The sequence below is a fragment of the Rattus norvegicus genome, chromosome 11 (genome assembly GCF_021556685.1).
Source record: "Rattus norvegicus strain SHRSP/BbbUtx chromosome 11, alternate assembly SHRSP_T2T, whole genome shotgun sequence".
NCBI lineage: Eukaryota > Metazoa > Chordata > Mammalia > Rodentia > Muridae > Rattus > Rattus norvegicus.
Genome location: NC_141544.1, coordinates 52496879 through 52502757, shown reverse-complemented (window position 1 = coordinate 52502757; position 5879 = coordinate 52496879).

Sequence of the window (5879 nt, the reverse complement as noted above, 5' to 3'; positions counted from 1 at the left end):
AGAAATGAAGCAAATTGAATATACCTTTAAAATATCATTAATGATAGACATAATTATGGAGTACTGAGATAACAACATTTAGTAAACATTTTATACACATGATATGTAGAAACTTTATTGATTATTTTGATTGTACATACTAATCTACTTGAATCAAAATATAATAAATTATAGACACTGTTACTTAGTGATGTCCTGAGGTATACATTTATAAACAATTCATTTCTTGTACCTTATTTTGGTAAGTCAGTTACTGAGGTGGATCCAATTATTTTCTATAATATACCTTATCTTCTGTGTCAGAGGTAGAGTTGATTTCCCAGCTTCTGTCTAACCTAAAGATGTTGAATTTGTGCTCCCAACTACATAAGGATTGATTCTTTAACCTTTTCTACCTCTGTCTTTCTCCTTTATATACACACAGGGCTATATACATTTTTCTCTCTAAATTATCTTAGAAATTTTCCTTTTGAATTCTATTTAATCATTTTCATACACTCCAGATTTTATCCCCCTCTTGGTCCATCTTCTGACTCTTCCCAACCCCGTATCTCTACCCCAACTCCTATCTCCAAGAGGATGTTCCCAACTCCCAGCTCCAACTCCACTTCACCAAACCTCCCTACTCCCTGGGGTCTCATGTCTCTGGAGGCTTAGGTGCACTTCTTTCACTGAGGCCAGACCAGCCAGTCCTCTGTTGTATGTGTTGGGAATTCATATCAGCTGGTGAATGCTGCCTGGATGGTGGTTCAACGTTTGAGAGATATCAGGGGTCCATGTTAATCGAGACTGCTGGTCCTCCCACAGGGTTGCCTTCTTCTTCAGCTTCTTTCAGCTTTTCCCTAATTCAACCAGAGTAGTCAGCAGATTCTGAAGGTTGGTTTGGTGCAAATATCTGCATCTGACTCTTTCAGCTGACTCTTTAGTCTTTCAGAGGGCAGTCATGATAAGACACTTTTTGTGGGCACTTCATAACCTCAGTAATTGTCAGGCCTTGAGGTCTCTCCTTGAGCTGGATCCCATTTCGGGCCTGTTGCTGAACCTCCTTTTCCTCAGACTCTTCTGCCTTTCTGTTCCTGCAGTTCTTCCAGATAGGAACAAATATGAGTCAAGAGTTTTGACTGTGGGATAGGAATCCCATCTCTCACTTAATGTCCTGTTTTTCTGCTGGAGGTGGACTTTACAATTTCCCTCTCCCCACTGTAGGGCATTTCATCTGATGTCCCTCCCTTTGAGTCCTGAGAGTCTCTCTCATCCCTGGGAACATGATCAGGTATTGGGAGGGGGAAAAGGACTGAAGCCTTGAGGGCCAGCAGAAAGAATAGAAACAGGCAACCTTGGGTGGTAGGAAGTGAGATGACCCTCCAGAATTATAATTTTCTTTATACTCAGCTCCTATGTTAGTATTAACTTATATATTTTGTATAGATATAATGTCAGGTTTCTTGGTAATCTTGTTAATTGTTTTTCTCATTCACTTTGTCCATTTTTTTATCCTTGACATATACTTGAATAATATCTTAGTGAGATGATATTATATCTATTACAAACTGTGAAGAACTCAGTGGTTGACAAAAGAGCCAGTCATTTGCTGTGTGAGGAGTAGACAGAGTATCATCTATTTTCTGTCATCTCTGTCTAGAATTGTACCACATGACACTACCCTTATGTGTCTACTGAGATCTTGAAATGTGTCTCATCAGAATTCTCATGTTACAATCATGAAAGATGAACTTTATTTCAAATTCTTTGTGTTAACAAAATTTCTTAATATTAACTTCAGGAACATAATTCTTTTCTTTTCCTATTTCAAAATGCTTTATTTTCACTTGGTCCAAGACTTAGGAGAGGTTCTAGGGTGGTTACAAATCTACCTAGTGGCTTAAACAGATCATTCAGGTTGAGGTCCTGAGAATGGCTGGGGCAGAGCAGAGGAGGGAGCCCCTTGGAAGGCACAGAGGCCTCCTAGTCATGCTTGAGAATGAGGTGCTCAAAGAGATACTGCCCCAGTGATACCTAAGGCATGTTAGTCTACGTTGGTTGTGCCTCAGTCAGCCTACTGAGGTTGGTCATGTGGTTACCCAGTTTCTCAATGAGTTTCACCTTCTTTCCAAGAAGTCAAAGATGTGGGTCTGTGTGGGCAGAACCCTGGGCATGAAGATCCAATAGGGCCTGGTTCAGGTTCTTATCCAAGGTCAAGGCAGCTTCCTTGGCCTCCTAGGTCTTACCAAATTTATTTTGAGATGGTTTCTGCACATCCTGAAAGAGTGCACAACCCCTGCAATTGTTCTGCAGCTTGAGGAGACCCTTGATGCCCTCGTGCTTTCCCTTGGCTAATTTGTGGAAGAAGTGGCCTATGGCCTCCAAACCTGTGTCATCCCAGTCAAAAAGGAAGGTCAGAGAAAGGCAGGTCTACCAGGCCGACAGGTGCAAATTGACCAGATGGTTCATGGAAGCTTCCACTTCTGTGGAATAAATCTGAGGAGTCTGAAAGGTCATGGTTCATTTGGAGTATGGTGCTAACCTCGAAGACCTTGTTGGCTCATCTTAAGAGCCAAGGGCAGCAAGGAGATGGTCCTGGAGGCTGCTACTGGAGAGACTTTAAATATGGAAACTAAGAAATTTAAATTTACTTGTTTGGCTTACATGCCTTCTTTTAGCAACTTCTGCTTAGACTCTAAACTCTTCTTCCTCATCCATATTTCGTTTCCCAGATATAAACAAATTACATATTATAATCTATATACAACTTTCATATTACTTGTTCACACAATGCTTTGAATTTATTTTTGTAAATCTATTGATTTTATGTGCTTGACAAATAGTAGGTATTTTCAAAATACTAGTAAAATTCATCTTGTTAATAAAAGGTGAATGCATACTTCACTAGCAAGCAATAAAATGAAATTATAGAACTGTTATTATTCATTGTGTTTTTTAATTAAGGAAAAATTTATGGCAATTCTTCATCTATTCCTTTTGTTTAAGCCTATGTATTTTTCTTACTGTAGTGATAATACATTACTTTTTTGTGGAAATCACCTCCTACCTAGTCTATTGTAGTTCCAACATATTGTAACTATGCACTAAACACTTATGGCACGTCAGATGCTATTGACCTAGAAAAACTAAAATATCTGATAATGACATGGGTTCTTTGAAGTTAGATTTGAAATATAGGAAATGTTTTATAGCAAGTGCTCTCGTGCTTTTCATTTGTGATATAAAGGGAAAAATATATGATTCAATTCATAAATGTTGATGACACAATTAAATTATGAAAATAGGTGTAAGCTTTGGATTCTGTGATTAAGGTAAAGCTTCAGATGGGGTCAAATTTTAATGAGGAACCACATTATAGAAAGGAACGACTATATAAGGAGAAGACAAATAAAGACAGAAATGAAAGAAAGACATCTGTAAGGATCCTAAATAAAGAAGAGTAGCAGGATGTGTGTAGCAGCAAGGAAACTTACTAAAGAGGATGGAATAAACCCAGTGCATGAAGGAGAGAAGTGAACGATACCCAGAGAACTGGGCGGTCTCATTTTCTTTCAGGTATTAGGCTTGTAGTATTAGGCAAACCATGTGAATGTATTCAGTTGGCACAATGAAAAGGATTTGGAGTTTTTAACACACCTGCATGACATGATTGATGTACTCTGATGAGACTAGCTGACTCCCCTAAAGGAGAAAAAAATACACTCAAAATGAAAACAAAAAAAAAAATCAAAAGAATTAATCGGACAAAAATGTAGGTAGCTATTCTTATTCACAATATACTAGTAGTTATATCTAAATTTGAGGAATGTACCTAAATTTACAGCTCATGCCATAAAGTCACAGTTCCATGGTGTCAGCCACTTCTATGTGAGCCATGGGTGAACAATTTATATTGATGCAGCACGTGATAGAAAATGTATTTGAAGTTAAATCTTTCTTAATAAAATTACACAGGGTCCTCAATATCACCATACTCACACTGTTGACCTTGCAAAAGATGTAGCAATTATTAAATAATATGTTAAATAAAGGGGTAGGTTTAAAACTAGTTTGTGATATCTACCAATGAATGATAAAAATGCATAATTTTATCATTTTTATAATATGCAAAAAAGGTGAAACAAAACTGTTACAGATATTGATAGCATTTCAATAATAAAACAGTTTCCAAAATGTCCTATTTTATAAAAAGGGTGTATATTTCAAATAAAACCTTTTATTTTGCTCTTTTCTTATTGAAATAATATCTTTAAAAGTTTGCTGATTCAAATAAATAACAAAAATATGAAATTAATTTTAGAATAGCATCAAAAATCATGTTATTATTATAGTAAGTTGAAGGTAAATTATTAACTTTATTGTCCAAAACCAAATATTTTCTTTAATCTTTGTCAGGAAATGTTATCAGGAATAACAAACACTTAATGAATAATTCATGGTAATTAAATGTCAGTCAATGGAATGTGTTCTAATAATTAGCATTTTCTCAATACATTTCCAGCTGAGAAAAATTTAGTTCTTGAAATGTTCTTTAAACTCATAACAGTTTGGTTAGGTCTTTGAATAAGTTGACTTGTTTGCATAATAATGATGCGGTATCAGTTATACCACATTAGTATCATTTAATACAGAATTCAGTTCAACAGTTAGCCAACTGATAAAAATAATTACTGATTTACTGTGTGCTTTACTGTCACTGTGGCTCAATTGTAAAATATATACTTGTACACACATGATTATGCATACACATACAGTCTCACAGATTTGCGAAATTGTCTTCACTGTTACATTCACATTAATTTTATAAATTTCACATCATATATTTTAGATTTATATGGATAATTTTCTTCTAATACTAATTTTCAGTATTTCACTATTAAACAACCTATGACACTAACTTTCATTTATTAATCAGTATGTTAGACTTTCCTGGTTTGTATGTTTGTGTGTGTGTGTGTGTGTGTGTGTGTGTGTGTGGTATGTTTTAGTTTGCTTTACTTCATTTTGTTTCCATGAAAAATTCCTGACAAAGGAGGAAATATTTATTTTAGACTCAAAGTCTTAGAATCTCAGTCTATGGACATCAGTCTGAAAGTTTTAGGGTGCAGTGACCTGGATCATCCTGGCCGAAGGGCAGAACAGAGCAAAGTGATTTCTGAGTAGCTAGAGCTTAAAGAATATGCTTTACACATGTGCATGCATGTTCTGTGATCTCATTTGTGTCTTATCATGAGTGTAGTGGACATGTGTGAAGGGGCACAATCCTGGTTGCATGTGCATGTCAAGGCTAGAAGTTGACATTTATCCCTACTTTATTTCCTAAAACATGGTTTCTTGCAGAATGCAAACCTCAAAGATCCAGCTGAGATTCTAATGAGACATCTTGCATTAGGAATTAGGAATCCCCTAATCTCTCCTGAGTCCTACAATCTTTAGAGTTCTGCCACCCACTTCTAGCACTTCTAACATTCAAATTTTGCTGGTCTGTTTTGTTTTTTGTTTTGTTTTGTTTTGTTTTTTGCTGTCATGGCAAACAATTTTTCTACAGAGCCATCTCCCTAGCCACTTTTGTAACTTTTCATCTTTATGACTAATATAATACCCTTATAGTTACTTATTATCTTCAATAATGTCCCAGTGTCAAAACTTTCAAAGTCCCTGATCATATGTAAATTTATTAACCTAACTCTGAAGTATTCCATTGATTAGAATAGAAATTCATGACTTTATCAATCTATATTATGGAGTTATTGTCTCTATACTTCATTGTGGTAAATATTAAAATACGTGTTTCCTTACTGTTGGGCCACATGGCACTGCAGGGTACCTTTATCTCAGCAGTGGCCGGTTCCAGCATGTCACCGGTCCATGTTGGG